Genomic DNA, 18,824 nt, shown 5'->3' with positions numbered 1-18,824 from the left:
TTTAATTAAAAACAAAAAAAAATTGCCCCAAAACCCCAAACAAACCAACAACACAAAGCTCCGTGTGTTCCCAGTTTTCAGTAACAATTTATATTGGATTAAAAATACTGTTATTCACCATTAATTAAAAATTATAAATGTAGCTACATTTTAACTAGTCAAACATACATACAGCAAAGTTTTTTATTTTTCTATCTTGATATCCAGTTACTTTTACATTATACAATGTAGTCTAGGTCAGTAGATGTGACATTTTACATCTGTTTTCAGGAATATTTAACCACAAGTACAGATTTATAACTATTCGTGGTTATAATCACACCTAAATTAATATACCTCCCTCACTGTATTTTAGTTAAAGTATCATAATCTGTAATTTTAGGAAAATACACAGTTTCAATAAGATGAAAATAGTTGTATTTCTCTATTTTTCAGTCATAAATGGGAGTACTGCAGTGCTGTGGGCTTTTTCTTGCTAGTGCTTTAGCTGGTAGACTAAACAGATGCTTTGACAGAGTGACATTGCATGAATATTTCAGGTTTATTACCAGTTTATGTGGTCTGTATATTTTTTTTTTTGTACAATGCAGTCTTTTGATCTGGTTCTTTGTTTGTGTTGTGTGCTGTAAAACAGGAGTTAAGAGCACATCAGGACGTTTTCAGTATCCTGCTAGCTATGGGCTAGATTTGGTAGTATTTTATCCAAGGCACCATGGCTTTCTTTTTAATGCCTTGCTAGAGTGACTCTGTTGATCTTGTAATTCCAATTGTCTCTCCTGCCACCTTCTCTAGCTCTTTGTCTCTTAGGTATCTTTGAGGTTGCTGGTAATTATACCTGCCTGATTTGAAGGAGAACAAAAGTTAAGATTTGGGGTTGGCTTTCTTCCCCACCACCCTATCCCCCTTCCCACTACAGCATTCCCTTCCCCCTTCTGTGAGTGTGCTGGAAGTCCTCTCACTGCCCAGTCTGCAACTAGATTGGACTGTAGCAGAGTGCCAAATAGTAAACCAGAAAAACACAACAGTGTAGTCTTGAAGAATTCATATCATCAGGGAGAGCAAGGTGAAATAAAAAGATGTGGAAATAAACCTGTCTGTTCCTGTTACACCCTTATAATTGGGTCCTTTGCATTTTAGTACCTGTCTGCTGCATCTCAGGAGGTAGTGGAAGCACATGGAGCCTCCCAGAAAAAGGCAGCTCTCTCCTGTGTGCTCCTTGCCACAGATCCCTGCTGCTTCCTTTTCCTGAGTGCTCGTGGTGTAATGCAGCAAATCAATTTATTGAAAAACTAATCCTTTGAAGAAGAAAAGATGTAAAAGCCACTTTCAGAGCACTTTGTTCCTGGATGATATACTCATGTGAAAGCAAAAATAGCCTGTAGGTATGTTAAGAAGTTTGAGTTTCATCATCTGATTCTTCATTTCACTAGTTTTCGCCTGTTTGCAGTGCAGGTACATATGAGACTCTGCCTCTCTGCCCTTCCCAAATTTTGGCACCTCTGTGAGCCGTGTGATTCCTAATCAGCAGAAAAAAGGAGGATAATTTTGCTTGGGCAGCCATGAGGGTTTGTTTGGTTGGTTGGTTTTTATTGGTGTGTGTTTGTTTTTTGTGTTTGCGTATATTGGTTTTAGAATTCATTTTTCTCCATCCTAAATCATAAATGTTATCATTACTCAGTAAGTGGTTGTAGTTGTAAATGTGGCTGGGCTAAGAAAATATTCTTAAATGTAGAAAAGTGTGCTGTACGTAAAGGTCTGTCCTACTATACAAGTAAAATCTAACCCTCTGGTTACCAGTGGGCTGCAGAGTAGGACTGGCACTTTTTATGGTGGTGTGAAGTGGATGATGTCTATGGAATCTGTGTCCAGGGAATGTTTATAGTGGTTGGGAGTAATGGACCTGTAAGCCAGTGTTCCGTTTTAGTGTTTCACATCCTTTGTGTGGTGCCAGTTGTCTTGCTGAAGACCAAGTCTGAAAAGCAGTGGCTGCTGAAGTCCAAGATGGTACTCGAAAGTAAGTGCAGATTATGATTCAAAACATGGGGTTCTTTCTCAGTGTGTTTTCTTATTTTGAACTCAGTGGAGGAATGTCAAGCATCTATGAATATAAACATGGAAAAGTTCCGTAACATCTGCTACTAATTTCTGCCAGATGAAAGTGGTAATTATGATGAATATTTTTGTTGATGATGCTGATACATTGGTCCAAATAAATTCACTTGCAGACTGTGAATATCTAATTCAAAATACATAATTGTATCACCAAGATATTGACTTAGTGCTCACTTAAATTTTTAATAGTTTTAATTTGCTGGAGAGTTTATAGTTTACTATTTTAGCAAAAAAAAAAATTGCAATGAAATCAGGCGGTGTTACTGTATTAAATGAAGAGAATGGTTAGAGATTACATATTTGTGCAGTCAGACCTTAGGATTGGGTTATACTGTTTGATTATTTTTGAGTGGTACAATAACCTTGTTAAAATGACCTTGTGTATTTCAAACAAACCAGACTTCACTGAAGCTTTGACCTGATATTGCCAGTGAAAATCCCTGCTATTATCAGTGCTACTCTTCCATCTTGCTTTTTCCTGCACTGTTGTGGAGTGCTTATGACATCTAAGGAAGAGCAAGGACAGTGTCTGAGTGGCAGGAAGGCTGTTAAGTCATCGAATGCTCAGTGCTGGGTTTTGTCAGGTAAAATACTTCTCTGGAAAGACCAGGAGTGTGGACCCAGAATATGTTTATTTTCTAGATTTTTGAGAGTCCACCACAATTGCTGTTTCATAAGGATGCTTAGGATAAAGGACTATGTATAGCAAAAGGGCAGTTCACCTTAGTGTCATGGACAGATGCTTATTTTGTTCTCATTTCTTTAGGTATGGCTGATTTTTCATGAAGTGCTTCTGCATTCTCCTGTTTGGGCTTCTTATGGTCCCAGTGAGAACTGGATTTGAGAAGTTGATAGTGAGATGGAAAAGACTTGGCTGGACCTTGGTATGGTGCTGTATTCATGGAGGGTTTGCCTGCGTTCTCTCCTGCCAGGGTACCTAACTGTGGGATATGATAGCTGTGCAGAAACTGGCTTGCAATAATCAGCTTATTCATCAGCGTGAGGCAGCTCCATCCATAACTAGAATCCGTTCATACTCTTAGAATGGCTTGGGTTTGGAGGGATCCTAAAGTTCATCTAGTTCCACCCCCTGCCAAGGCAAGGACACCTTCCACTAGACCAGGTGGCTCAAAGCCCCATCCAGCCTGGCCTTGAACAATTCCATGTGGTGGGCATCCACAACTTCTCTGGGCAACTTGTTCCAGTGCCCCTCACCATTAGGCCCAAGTTTGGCCCAAATCAAGTCTGTATGCTTTGGTAGTGAGAGTTTGTGAGACGATACCATTGTTCACTTTCAACTGCCAGACTACTAATAGGTCAAAATGATCACAGGCTTTAAGGGAGTCAATTTTCCAAATCCTCCTGGGACCAGCTACAGACACTCAGATGGTAGTCAGAAGGAGAACAGAAATCTGTTTATATAGAGGTGCTCTTCAGTTTCTCTGCGAACTTGGGCCAATTCGAAAGACAAGTTCTGAACAAGAGTTGTAGATAACCTGATAATGATTTACCTGTTAGGATAAGCAGAGGTCTCATTCTCCCTGGATACCATGATTTCCAAATTGTTTGAATACACTAATCCATTGTTATTTCAACAGCTTGATCTGCCACTGTTACAGCTTGTTGTGCCGTGATGATGCCCTCAGCCGCTCCTCACATGGCTTCCCCTCAAGGCCTTTCACCCTTTTCATTGCCCTCCTTTGGACACTCTTTAATAGTTTAATATCTTTCTTGTGGTGCCCAAAACTGCCCCAGTATTCCAGGTGGTGCCCAAAACTGCCCCAGTATTCCAGGTGAGGCCTCCCCAGGTCAGAGCAGAGCAGGACAATCCCCTCCCTGGCCCAGCCGGCGATGCTTTGCCCGATGCCCCCCAGGACAGGGTTGGCCCTCCCGGCTGCCAGGGCACTGCTGACTCATGGACAACTGGACATCAACCAGGACCCCCAGGGCCCTTTCCTGGCACTGCTTTCCAGCCTCCCATTCCCCAGTCTGTCCATACACCCCAGGCTGGCCCATCCCAGGTGCAGATCCGGCACTTCCCTTGGTGACCTTCCTCTGGTTGGTGATTGCCCAGTTCTGGGATCTGTCCAGGTCTCTCTGTGGGGCCTCCCTGCCCTCAAGGGAGTCAGCAGCTCCTCCCAGTTTTGTGTCATCTGCAAACTTGCTCAGTGTCCCTTCCAGTCCTGCATCCAAGTCACTGATGAAGATATTGGAGAGCACAGGGCCCAAAATGGAGCCTTGTGGAACCCCAGGTCACCAGTCTGGTGTCCTCCCAGTAACTGTTACCCTCTGTGCTCAACCCGTGAGCCAATTGCTCACCCACCACACGGTGTGTTTATCCAGCTCTGGGCTGGACAGTTTGTCCAGAAGTATCCTGGGAGAGACAGTATAAAAAAGCTTGGCTGAAATCCAAAAAGATTACATCAACTGGCTTCCCTTGATCAACCAAGTGGGTTACCTTGTCATAAAAGGAAATCAGGTTGGATAAGCAGGGCTTTCCTGTCATGATGCTGTGCTGGCTGTGAGACTGAATTGGTCAGGAACGACTGGAATGAAGAGAAGCATTAAGTGAGGTTTTTGTGAAGAGAGTACACTGTCACAAGGCTGTGTGTAAATGCCATCAGATAAGGGGCAGTGAGTGTGTGCACTTGGTTTTAGTTTTAAAAAATTGACAAAACTGGTGTGCAAATCCAGTAGTAGTGGATCTTTAGCCTGGGTGTCAAAGGCAATTTAGGTATCACAGGATTTTCACTTTTGTTTTAGTAGCATGTGAAAGAGATAATTTTAAGAAATATCTTGTAACTGACAGAGCAATTTGAGTTTTGCAGCCTTTGTGCTCATTAGTCCTGGAATACCATTCCAGAACCATAAATGTAAATTGGCTTCTGTTTTGATAGCATATCTGGGGATCCTGCTATAAATTACCTGGGACATTATCTTGTGATATTTATATTGCAGTGGTGTATCTGAACATGTGAATATTTGGTGGCAGAAGTATGAATTTTCACAGAAACCTGATTAGTCTTGAATATTTTATATAACAGAATATATTAAATAACACAGTAATATTGCCTCTTTCTACAAGTAATTGCAATATTAATAACAGGTACTTCCACATAGTCAGTGTTAATAAAAATGTACATTTTCAGAAGAAAATGAATTGTATCAGTAGAACAAGTGTGTGACATGCAGAAATATTTCACAATCCGGTGACCACTAGTATTATAATTTTCATGAAGCAGGTTGTATACAGCAAAGCTAGGAGGGCAGTTTGTTTTACTTGGAGAATTATTCAGATGCTGTGCTGAGAGAAGGTAGGCAAGAAAGGAGAAAGGCAAACAGGCCAGGACCTTGGTGTAATACTTTGTGTAACGGCTCCTTCATTACATTTTTCAAATGGATCTTAAGCTGGACTCAGTATAAAAGCCCCATATGGAACCTTCTGTATGTAGAACCCATCTGGTCTAAACCAAAGGCTTACCTTTTTTTTTTTCTTTTTAATACCTGAAAAACTGCTAGTTTGAGAGGGGTTTTTTGTATTTATTTTGACAGAGTTTTGGATAAAATGTTGATGCATTTTTGCTTGTTTGAAATGTCATGCATTTTGTTTCCAATTTTCCCTTGTTATCTAGGGGCAGTTCCTTGGATGACCTCATATCTTGATTAAAATGTATAAAATGTTGTTTTGAGCCAGGACTAGAAGTGTTTTGTATTTCATCCAGTCTTGTTTGCAAATGTAAACAGGAACATTGCAGCTTGCTTTTTTTTCTCCTATTTCATTGTTGTTGAGGCAGCTCTTATTTTGAAATTCAAGTAAAATACCTTTATGAAAATACCTCTGAGTTCCTAGCTATAACTACTTTCAAGAGCAGCTCAGCCAGATTTGGTCTGGGATGGGAGAAGCATAAAATCAAAATGATTTAACAGAAATTCACTGAAGTGCTTAGATCTGAGTGCCATCTAAACCTTTACATGTTGTAGCCTTTTCACATATTTGTGAATGCTGCCAAGACATTTCAAAGTAGGATGGCATTTAAAATTAATTGTTGCTGTTGAGACACCTCGGTTGCCCAGACATTTTGAGTGTTAAAATCTTACTGCTTAGCAGCATTCTCAGCTACTCTGTAACTACCATGGAGATCATGCTTTCTTGTACTCTAGTTCTTCAGTGAAAATACTGAGTTTCTTCTAACGAGATCCAAGTGAAACCCAAACCTTGTAGCTTCTCAGAGTGAACTGTAGCTGGAAGTCTGAAGTTTAAGGGTCAAAAGAATGCTAAACCACAGATGATCACATTTCTGTAACTCAGGTGTTTTGAAATGATTTATTGTATAATGAATTACCTGCCGCAGAGCACAGGTGGTTCATAATGGTCAGTGTTGTAAGCAAAGCCACTAGACAATATACATAATCAAAGAAGGAAGAAATAAGATCATCACACAAATAAAGCAAGCTGAGATGACTTCACTGAGGAAAGTCAACTTAGGAAATTTCAGTACAGCAGGTGAAGGATATCTGGAATTTTTTGAAGCTGCTTCCGTAAAAGCCAAATGTTGGGTCAGTGCATTTGTAAGGTTTCTCTTCTGAACTATTTGGATTTTGTAGGCTGGACTATAATCTAAATTTAACATTTCGAATGATCTTAGCTTTGCTCTTCTGGACTGTAGCAGCTTGTGACAGAATGGTATCTCCCTGGTGTAGAGAGGCTGATGTTGTTGTACTGAGTTCTTTGCACGTCATTAAGTATCATTTACTACATTTACCTGTAGCTGTTGTGTGAAGTCTTTTAGTCTTCCCTCCTTCATGCCTCACCCTGTCACCCAGTTTGCTCTACATGGAGGTTCTTTGTGCAGCCCTGGCAGGTGTGAAAGCCCAGCTCCTTGGGAGCTGTGCCTTGCCTTGGCCGGAGCTGGGTCCTGCTGCTGGTTGTAGTACCTGGAGTACCCCTGGACTTTGAACCCTTGCATTAGATACCACTTGGAAGCACTGCTGAGTTGTGCAGTTGGGTACTATGGTCCTTGTTTACACATGGCAGTCTGGGCATCATGGTATTAAGGGATATATCAAGGTATTAAAGTATAGATCTCCTCGCTAAGATCAGAACAGAAAAGGGGATTGTTTTATGGCTCTCTTAAGTATTATCACAGTGTTTAAATAATTGGATTACAGTATCCCTAAACAAATCTTGTGAACTTTTCATAAGTCTGTATCTGGTATTTCTGACACTGTAGCCTCGATGGGGGTGAAAACTGAAAATTATCAGGCAGAATTTAGGATATCTGAAGCTACTACTTCCTGGCTTTCCTGTGGAGGTGTGAGGAATAAAGGAGACATTATCATCTAGCTATAACTCTAAGCCAAAAGCACATGAACTTTCTGAAGTTCAGTGTGCATTCACATTTGCATTCAACACTTTGCTTTCATTTGCCTTATTTTGCACAGTGGGAAGTTGACGATGGTTTGTTTTTCACTCATGTGATCTCTGCCAGCCCACAGAATAGTGTCTGAGATGTGCTACAGAAACCAAAATGCTCTCTGCCACTGTGGAGCCATCCCTGCTGCTGTGCAAGGCCTCTGAAGGCACCTGTAAATCTGCTTCCCTCAGCCTTCCTTCGGAGACTTGCAGAGGGAATGATATTGCTGGATCTCAAGTGACAAATGAGTCTGGTCGGGCTGTGTCCTGCAAGCAGCCCAGACAAGCCAGTGCAGTTTAGACTTCCATTGCCCATGCACTTCATATTTCTTGCAGAGTATTTGCAGGTGATTTGATGCCTCTTCTAGCTCTTGTCTGCAGGTCCTTTGCTGTCACTAACCCTAAGTTTGTTGAAATGGCATAGCAGTGAAAATAGTTAAGGCTTTATAAGAGCAAAAAGGCTCCCTGTATTTCAGTATGGCGTGAAGGAAAGTCGTGTGTTGTAAAGCATTTCAGAATTAGGTATAAAACAAAAGCTGTTTTAACAGCAGGAACATTGAAGAATTCTGTAGGATAGGTTTCTGACAGAAGAACATGCAAATTTTGTGTTATTTTGACAGTGAGGACTGAAGGCTATGCAATAGGGAGCCATTTTTCATCAGTATGAGTAAGCATAATTTAAAATTGTATTGATAAATGTCATACTTTCGATCTTAAAGACTGCCTGTCACAATGTATAGCAAAGTTAATTATAAGGAAATCACTGTACTACAAATTGCAGTTTCTGTTATTAAATTCCTCAATCATTTTGGATTGCATCCAGGTAAACGAGAACCAGCATTTATTATAACAAATATTTTGCAAAGAAAAAAAATGCATCAAAGATTGACTCTGAGGACTTTCAAGTGGATATAAGATAAAATGCTGCAGCATAGAACAACACATAGTCAGTGACAGTGTGTATATATCATGCTATAAGTTTATCATCCCTTTGTCTAAAGTTCTTTCTCTCCCATTACTCTTTCAATCATTTGTAAGAATTGTTTTTTCATTGTCATGATAGTAAGAGTGAGCCTCTTTGCATTTATACCATCTTCTGAGTTATAAACACACAGGGTAGCATAGCAATAGTCAGTGTAAAACTGAGCTTTAAACAGTGTCTGTGAGTTTATTTGTAATCTCTGGAATGAATTTATTGATGTATCTATAATAGTAGTTCTTCTGCAGTAAACTTCATAAAATATTGAGGGGGGAAAAAGAGTCTTGTCCTGTTCACTGAGTTAGAGTAAATACCTGACTTTTGGTAAAACTGAGTGGCTCTTTGGACTTTCAAGCGCTGTGAAGTGGGGTAGTATTAAATTTCTCCTGGTAGTAAATTTAATGATCTTTCTCAGTGAGCAGACTGGAAGTTTTGAAAATTATAATCCAGTTTCCATCTCAAAACTGACAAGCAGTTTACAGTGCAAGTTTTGTTGAAGACAATAGGGGCATGGTTATTAAATGCTTATTGCTTTTTAGAAACAGAAACCTTGGTTCTGGAATTGCTACTTGTAATTTTTTTTCTTCTCGCAGCCTTAAAAGGCTTTTTTCTTAGTTCAGAAACCTAATATTTAATGCCTTTAATTTTAAAGGACTTTGTAGATTATGTTCTTTAATATACTGACTTAGAAAAATAACTTGATAACAATATTCTGAGGCAGTCTAAAAGCACAGGTCCATAGTGGCACTTGTAGAACGGCATAGGACACCAGTAGGATGTTTGCAGCCATGTTTTTAGTCCTTGTGATAGTGGAATATTGATTATATCCAACTACAAAGCAGAAAGAAGGGGTCAAGGTATTGTGAAGTACTTTGTTTACAGTGCTTTCATGGAATGCTCCCGTTACTCAAGAGCCCTGTCCTGCCTTTCCTGTGCACGTATTTTCCTTCAGGTGTTATGTGAGCTGCTTTCTCACCATGTCAGCCTATTCAGGGAACGCTCCATCGTTGCTGCTGTGCTGGGAGGGGAGGAAGAACAATCCCAGCTGACAGTGGGTCTGTTTATTCTTGTTTGCTCGGAGCTGAGTGGTGTGTGACTGGACAGGCTGATGGAACTGGGGCCAGAGGTCCGGGGTGGTTCGGTGTGTTCTGTGGGGACTCCACCTGCACAGGGAAATCAGCAGCCATGAAACAGAGAATTATGGAAAACCTTTTCAAAGGAGAGCTTTCATCCTGACTCCTGTTAAACTGATGTTGCTTGCAACCTAGAATGTTAGAAATTTAAATCATCTACTGGCAGAAAAGATCTAAAGTTGTTTCCTGTAGTAACTTTAGGATGTTTTCCTCTTCCTTGTGAAAGATCTGTTTTGTGAAACCTTGCAGAAGTGTGATAGCTTGAATAACCCAACTGAATTTTTGGCTGAACATATGAGTACTTTATGGTGATGTGCTGTTGTCTAAACTGAAAGAATAATAAAGGGAAGTAAGGATTGTTAAATATGTCATATTCATGGCAGGAGTGATGTCTAATGCTTCCCAATTTGTCCTAGTGAATTTTAAAAGAAAAAGAATATGTACTAAAATATTTGAGATAAAAAATAGTAGTGTTAAACAATGAATTTGAGAAGGCATTTAAATTAAATTTATGAAGCATAAAAAGTGTTCATTGACACCTGCCAATGAGATAAAAACTATGGGGAGAACACATAAAACTGGTAACAGTAATTACTTACTTTAAAGAGGTTCTTGGAGAACTGAATTCTCAGCCAGATGTAGGATATGCAAAGCTTTGGGTGCCAACATATATGTGTGAGGCATCCACTGATTTCTGAAGCCTTTAGCATTCCTAACAAATTTGCCTTGCCATTTCATCTTTCCCACAAACCCCTCATTCAATTGGCTGACTCATGGGAAAGGACAATGTTGTCAGGATAAAAAGATGGCATGCACAGAGTCATTGAGTAGAACTACCTGGTGCTTTCTGGAGGCCCTACTGGTGCCATTCTTTTTTCTCTGCTGCCTGGGCTCCAAACCAGATCTGATTAGTGCTGCCAAATGCTTTCTGCTGCTGCTCAGCAAATCTGTAAAAGGCAGAACAAACACAAACCATTTTGTTAGTATATGCTGGATGCTTGCTTTCCCCAGAGATTCTGTAGTGCATTTTGGGAAGGGTTTTTTTAGAGCTAAAAAGAATGCCATGAGCTAAGAAAACCTTTGGGATTTGTGCTGCTGGAGTTGGTGTATCACCCTTCCCTGTGCCCCCGTGCTTGAAAACAAAAACACAGAGATAAGGAACACAACTTCATTTAGTTTAATGTTTTCAGGTAACACACACACGTATTATTCCCACAGATAGGATGTATGATGGGATAACTGAGGCTCCTTAGTGAAACTGGAAAGATACTACTCCAGTGTTGTGTTAGAGTTTTGAAATAAATAGTACAGGTAGGAGGCATTCTTGAGGATGGAGTTGGATGGGGGAATACTAGGAGCATAGAAATTATGAAGGACTAAACCTTTGTTCCTAGAAAATGGGTCAGAGTGAAACTACAGCAGTGAATAAGTGAATATACACAGGTGTTTGTTCTTCCAGGAAGATTTTTACCTCATTCCTAATCTTTGGCTTATAAAAAGCTCTTTGAGACTTTCTTCACACTGGTGAAAAATTGCATTGACCCCAAAATAGTTATTCATTTGTTTAGATTTATTCATGTGGTTGAATCATTGCAGCCAGGGGATCTTAACTAGTTTTGGTTGCATTGAAATTTATAATGAACTTCGAAAGAATTATAGTGACTATTGATTTTTAGCCATTACATTTACAGAAAACGGTAACTGTGGGAGTCACAATACCTGCAAATTGGCAGGCAGAAATGTTTGCTCAAACAAGAAAAAGGGAAATAAAAGGGATGGTGATGACCTGTAGCTTCCTAAGGTAAAACATAAAGGAGTCCCAGGAGATGTAATTACTAAGCCAGCTCTCATTTTTGTCTTGTGATCTTCCTGATTTTCACTACTGTTCCATTAAGTGTGATCAGAAGGATAAGAGGTACAATGGAGCTCCCTGTCAACAGGGGACTTTCAGGCAGAAGTTATTCAGATCGTGCTTAAAATCAGATCCCATAGTAATAGTAATGTCAATGTAATAAGCTGTGCCTTATGTTATATACTTGGTTTATTACACTTTCTCTTACTATGTTGAGCTTTCATGTGCTTCTAAAGGTGCAGTATAACAAAGTCATATTTAACCATAAGTCTCAGATATCATTTTCCAGGCAAGGGTGAATTGCTGCTCTGTGGTTCAATTACCTTCTTTTTCATAGACCAAACAAACACTCTTGCTTGGCTTCTGAAAATCTCATATTTAATTCTATATGGCAAGAATGTGGGGAGAATTTCTGTTTGCAGTGACATTTATAATTGCCAGTAATGGAGCATAGACATACTGCCATAGGTATATTGGTGTTGCTGGCATGGGATTTAACCATTTAAAATAAGTAGGACAAGAAACTTCACTGAAAAATTTGCTGTTATATTTTTAAGGTGTTATTACTGGTAACATATATGCCTTAGATGGAAAAATCCTAAGTGTGAAAAATCTGTTTTCAAAGATTCTGCAGTTTTGTTTCATGATTGAAATTTCTTATATAAGAAATACAACACTTTGTGGAAAACAAAACAAAAAAACCCCAACCAACAGAAAAAAACATCACCCAAAGAGACAGAGATAATATATCAGGTTTGTTACAGCCAGCTTCTCCATGTTGATTAAAGAAAAGGTATCGTGAACGGAGTAAAAGCTGCATTTTGACTCCATCTAGTAGCCCTTTCTCCATTCTTGGGAAGCTGGCCAAGTAACCTAGGCAAGCTTGAATGCTTATTCTTTTGAATGTTCTTGTATCTTGGCCCTGCTGTGTGCAAGGAATGAGGCAAAAATCTCAAGTAGAGCATTTGAGTCAGTTTAACTGTAATGCTGAATGTCCAAATTGCATTGTCGTGATCAAAATTTTGTCAAAAAGGACACACACCTCTTATAGAAAGCGAAGAATTTTTTGCTAGTGTAAAACAAACTTTCACAGTCTAATTGAAGAATCATTATTAGTCCACATCCATTTGCTACTGGATAAACAAAAGAAATCAATGCTACATACAGAACTATATCCCAGTAATAAATAATACAGGTAAAATTGTTATACACACGCAGTGCTAACTGGTTTCAATCCCTTTTCCAGCTGTTATGCTCACCATTCCTTGATCCTCTGAATACTAAAATAAAGAGCTTCAGTCAGGTATTTGGGGGTAGGGGAGATGCACCCCTTTGCCTTGGAGTACATTAAGTTGATGGTTTCTCTTTCCTCCTCCTCCTCCTGCTTTTTTTGTCCCTTTTTTAATTTATGTGGTAGGTAAACTATATGTGGGGTAAAAATAAGAGTTTTTAAAGCCAAACCCCTTCATCTGTCACAACTTTTCTGCCTGCTGGGTTTGTTATTTCTTGTGCAAACAAATATGCTTTCCTTTGTCCATGGGAAATGGGAGACAGTGTCATGCTGGGGTCTTTTTCAATCATGTTCTTTCTTGGAACAGATTCCCTTTTGGGATTAGGGGCAAACTTCAGTGATAAGTAGATCAGAAGTCCTCAAGAGCACAGAAGTTTGTGCACTATAGTCTTCTTGATGCCTAATCAAGAAAATTTGGGAAGAAAACTTAAGCTTGGATTGTGTTTAATTTTTCCAGTGACAATTCCTTCTCTTGTGGAACACTTCCTTTTCTTGTTTGAAAGAGTGTCAGCAGTGTTAAGAGCTTTGGGTGCCACCTCTTCTCGCTGTCAGGAGAGTCTCTGTGGATGTTGAAGCTCTGTCTGGGCTTGGGTGCTGGGCTGGCTTTCTGCTCCTGCTGTTAGAATGGGAATCTTATGAATCTCTTAAGAGAAAAAAAGTCTGTTAGGGAAGACAAGAGGGGCTGTGTTTATTAAAACAGCATCCAGCAAAGGGAAAACCTGAAGAAAACTGATGTGAAGCAGCAAATCCCTTTCCTTTGGTGTATTGTACTGTGTGGTGTTTAGGGGCAGTATTTGGGCTGACCCAAAATGGAGCTGCTTTTCCTGTGAAGAAAGGGGCTGTAAAGTGAGGATTTTCCTGGGGGTGTGTGTGGTGTGTGTGCAGTTCTGAACCAAGGGTGCCTCAAAAATGGAGCATGTGCTTCCTGGGGCAGGTGACTGATGTGCCCAGAGGGTGGAAAGAGCAAAGCTTCTGGAAGTGCGGCGGGCAGGGGCTCACCTGTGTGAGGGGGGATGTCACCTGCACGGGGAGGGGCTCACCTGCGTGAGGGAGTCCCCGGAGGGACACCTGGGGCAGGCTGCTCCTTGGTAAGGAGGGCTGGGGCTGCCTCAGGGCCACCCCCTCTCTATCCTCAGGGAGTGATTTATTTCTGGTGTTGGGTTATTTGTGGGTTTGTGCAGTTTCAGCCAAAATCTGTTTGCCTCAGGTGCTGAGGCGGCCAGTACCAAAATGGAGGGCAGGGTCCTGTTGGGACAGGGACAGCTCTGTGGAAAAGCACCGTGGCATGGCCAAAACATGGAGAGGGGAGAGGAAGGGTGAGCAGGCTGTGCCAGGGCAGTGAGGAGAGCAGGGATTTTGACAGGAATGCATGGGAGCAGGAAGGGTCACGGCAGGAAAAGAGGTGGGTCTGGGCAGGGAGGAGGTGGTGGGAGCAGTGTTGCACGGGGTGGGATGTGGGAATGAGAGCCTGAGGACGAGTCCCCTTCATGAGCTCATGGTGGACTCAAATTGGACTCTCTTATCAGAAAAACTGATTAAAATTCAAATGCTTGCCTTTTTTTGCCAAACAAGGTGGATATTCCGTGGGAAATATGTGGGATGGGTACTTTACAGGTGACCGCACATAATGGGATAAGGATTTCTTCTGAAGCTGAACATAGTCTAGCTCTTCTCAGTACCCATACTACAAACACTTCTTCCCTAAGAATACACATTAACATGTGCTAGAAGCTGGCTATGAATCCAGTAATGTAAAACATGAAGATGCATTGCAGACTAACTGTGCGTAGAATTAACAAAAAAAGGAAAAAAAGAAGCAGGTGAACTCGGCTAAGCTGGAGCTAAAATCTTGCAGTACTCCATGGTTATACAGATCACTGATGGAACATTTTACCACTGTTGTTGTATCAGGATCACTGCTGGCTAATAATCCTGTCGTGAGGTATTTTTTTAGCTGCGTTTTTATTGATTTAAATAACTTGCAGTTAATCAGATTAATTTTCTTCTTGCTTTTAACTGCAAGTTGTCTTCTTTCAGATCGAATGTATTTTTACATATCTAAAATATGTAATAGCACAATAAACCAGCCCTAATCTGTGTATAAATTAGTTGATGAAGAAAAACTGTATACAGAATATCTAATTAAGCATAACAGCATTCATATTTTTAACTCTATGCTTAAATTACAGAAGTAGCTGCCAACTATTCCACTATAAAATCAGATGATGTAGCAATATTTTCAGGAAAAAAATAAAATTTTTGCTGCAACAGAAATCATCAACTCTATCTTTGCGCTTAATTAAACTCTAGCAAATGTAAACCAACAATGAGGACTGTAATACAGATAGGGGAACTGTATCAGGGAGGGGTTCCTGTATCAGGGAAGGTCCGAGATATACAGACATGAAAAACAGACACCGTTGATAGCTCAACAAAAAAAACCCCAACCAATATTTATTACAAAAGGTGGCCAAGAAAATGAACAAACCCAAAAGGGAGGAACGAGGAGAGGAATAAGCCCCCAGCACGACCTCCCCAGTTACCCAGCTGTTGCCTGTAAAGTTCTCTTACCGACCTAGCAGGCCTATAATCACCCAGAGCAGAAGCGGCATCCTCGGAGAGTCAGTAAGTTAACAAGCTGGCAAGCGTCCCCGCCAAAAGGCAACGTTGTCCTTGAAGTAAAGCTAGCTCACTCCAAGAAAGCACTATCTGCTTTTTAAACAATTAATTGAGAGACCACAACCTCCCAGGTGTGGCCAGCACCGCCCAGCCCAAGGCCCTCAGTGCCACCTCCCGGTTATGTCAGTGCACCCCTTCTGCACATGCATGAGAACTTCAGAAATCCCCGCGCGCATGCACAGTGCATTTTGGGGGTCTATCTTAACTGAGTCTGGGGCCGAGCCTTCCTTACTTCATCATCACTTTCTCCTCCAAATGCCCTTGACACACAAGTAACCAATCACAGGACACCAGTTAAAACAGTTTATACAAGAAGCTCTCTTCAAGGACAATTTTCCCGTTTATCAGTGCTGGTTTTCCCATAACTTGGCAGGGAAAGAGCAAAGCTTTCACAGGTGGCAGGGCCAAACACAGACCAAAAGTATCAGCATAAATTCACCCTGATACAGGGAACCACATATGCTTTACTGCTTTTTAGTTGTGTAGCAATATAAATCATATTGGCAAAGGTCGCTAAGTACCATTTGTAGTGCACCAAGCTCATCCTAGCAGGAGTGGAAATTCCTAACAAATAAAACCAAAATACAGCTCAGATTCAGTGGGAATACAGTTCTGATATCAATCATTCCCTAAAAGACCTGATGATCCATAAAGCTAATATGCTTTCATTTGTTCCTGGTTATGTATTCTCTTGCCCATGCAGATGCTCATGTCTTGCCTTTACAGGTGCACAGTGTTTTGAAGGTACTTTATTTTGTGATATCAGAAGTGATAGCTGGGTGTCATAAACCATTGTGTCAATTGGAAGAGGTTAAAGTGGTTGCACCCTTCATTAGAAGTGTACAAGAAATACAGCAGGGTGCCAATCAGGTTTGGAGATGTAAGAAGGTTCTGAGAGAAAAATTCCAATTTTCTCTCTACTGGACAGGCTCAGGAGAGTGCATTTATCACCACTGGCATTAGAAAAAATGCCAGCTTTGTTTAGAGTGTTATATATGTATTTATTCAAAAAATAGTTTCCTCAACATCATTAAGTGTAGTTTTGACATGGTGATCTTTACGATCTAAAAACCCTGGAACGGATAAATGGAGCAGGATTGACTCCAGCCAACAGATGCAGTGAATCACTCAGGCAGGTCTCATTGTTAGGGGTGGAAATCAGCATCAAAAAGCATTAAAAGATTGAGGTGAACTAATTGTGCATTATGGTATTGAAGGGATTGTATGTCATGGTTAGGATGCTGAACAGTTGCTCCAATTTTTTGTCAACTTCCACAGCTTTCTGTGCATTTGACTTTCTGAAACGTGACTGAAAATAGGAGTGTGCCCAGACCCAGGCAGGAGGGCTGAGGAGTGGACTGCAGTGCTGCTGCTCTAGTGTGCTCCCCTCACTGCTGACTAGCAAAGAGCAACTGTTCAAAGATGGGCCCTGGTAAGTAATTCTGTCTGCTCCTTCCTCTCTGCAGGGTAACACCACACACAGCTTCCTGTAGCTTTGGATCTGCTTCAGTGATTAATCAGTGAGTTTGTATTTGAATGTTTTTCTTCATGGGAGGTGTTGGTGCACTGGAACCAGCCCTAAAAGCATGTAACAGCTCCTAGACTAATTTAAAGTTCAAAATTTGAAACTAGGTAGGCAATTGTGGGTTATTAGAGTACATATGGGAAACAATGACTGAGTCTCAACGAAAAAATTGTTTGAAAATTGAACAATTAGAATCTAATACTGTCTCCTTGGATTGCTAAGGTTGTCTTCTGTCACATACACAGTACTGATGTGCTGGGTAGCACAAGTTTACAGCAGACAAGAAAGGCAGGAGTCTGCTCAGTGGAGTGGAAGCAAAAACATCTTGTCAACTTACTTTAAAACAATTACTGGAGCTTTTCTGTATTTTTCTACAACTTTTTTCTTCCAGTAACTGGGGATTTTACACTGAACAGTTGTGTGCAATTACACCATGGCACTATCCAATTAACCACCCAAGGTAGCACAGCTCAAAGAGATTGCTAAATGATGTGTCCCACCAGTGATCTGCACTTGTTAACCAAGGGGCTGGAGCAATGTTCTTCTGGAGTGGTGAATCCATTTCATGGAGCCTGCGTGCTGTTTTAAGAAGTACAGTTTTTCTTGGTGTCCATATGTGTATTCTGATGGTGTATTTGTGCCTGGTTACTTCAGACTAGAAAGTTTTTTCATGGTGTGTCTTTGTTCCTTCTTCCTGCCTGTTGCATGTACACGTTTTGATGTGGAGGGGGCGATTTCAGTTCCTTTCTCCTGCTCATCTGACATGGAGGACTCTGCTTCTGAAATTCTTTCCCAGTAGAATAGTAAACATTTTACTCCCCACTCCTTTCCTGATTCATTTTGCCAGCACAAGGTCAATTTTTTTTCCCCTTGGGAAAATAGTGAATCAATTATAACACAATGAAATTGTGTTGTATACAAACTCACCAGTTTCAAATCTTCAAAATCCTCTTCTGAGTGTTCTGCCACCCTCTTGGTGGAACTCCAAGCTCATTCTCTCATTTTCTTGGATCTGCAACATTAAGTAATAAGCAACCTCCCTTATCCCCCCCCACAAACCCCAACCAACTAAAAAAACCAAGTAAATGAACAAAGACCACCCCCCAAACCCCCTCCCCCTCAAAAATCCCCAAACCAACTCAAACACCTAAACTACATTCGAGTCAGAATTGAATGTGATTGTCTTTAACATGAATACTCTATCTTTATTGACACAAAGATCAGCTTAGGGCAGTAAATACATAAGATTCCTCATGATACATCACTGAGAATTAGGCTTCATGGAAAGAGTGATGTGAAATAAGGCAGTGAGCTTGGAGACCTTTAGTGTGGGGGTGTGTGTCCACCAGCTCCTCCTTTTGAGCTGTGGGAGGGAATGGAATAGCTCCCATCTTCCAGCAGCTGGTACCCAGACATTCTACTTCTATGCAGATGTAGATGAAAATTTTTTGGAAGGAGTTTTTCCACGTGCTCTTCAAGCTGTTCAGTGAATCCCATTTCTCTTGTCTTTTGCACCAGATTTCTTTTATTCCTGTTTTCCTTTTTTTTCCTTTTTTTTTTTTTTTAAACTGAGATGAGTATGAGAGAAATTAGTAGAAAGCTTCCCATTTACTTTAGTCAGCTTTAGGTTGTAACCACCAACATTTCTAGTACTGGTTTAGAAAAGCAGGCATAATTTTATTGGCCACTTAGGAGGCTTGACTATTGTAAGAGTTGCATGACAGTCAAATTTGGATATTCTATTCACATACTCACACTTCAAAGAATTTCAGAAACCAATCATTGATCTTACAGGTTGGCATGCAATAAAAGTATTTTTATTATAAAATAAGGTATCTTA

At 40.6% G+C, this 18,824-nt stretch overlaps 1 long non-coding RNA gene across 5 annotated transcripts in view; it reads left to right on the top strand.

The window, feature by feature from the left end:
* The window catches only part of LOC108502790, a 370,315-nt gene that overhangs the window by 51,770 nt on the left and 299,721 nt on the right, over nt 1-18,824 (top strand). For all 5 annotated transcript variants that reach the window (XR_001876621.1, XR_001876623.1, XR_001876622.1 and 2 more), the window contains exon 3: nt 16,738-16,891. This is a non-coding gene — a long non-coding RNA (uncharacterized LOC108502790). The remainder of the gene's footprint in view (nt 1-16,737; nt 16,892-18,824) is intronic.

This window comes from Lepidothrix coronata, unplaced genomic scaffold (genome assembly GCF_001604755.1).
Source record: "Lepidothrix coronata isolate B3197 unplaced genomic scaffold, Lepidothrix_coronata-1.0 Scaffold124, whole genome shotgun sequence".
NCBI classification, from domain to species: domain Eukaryota; kingdom Metazoa; phylum Chordata; class Aves; order Passeriformes; family Pipridae; genus Lepidothrix; species Lepidothrix coronata.
Note: the sequence above shows the minus strand (reverse complement) of the source record. Positions and strands in the feature narration are given on the sequence as shown.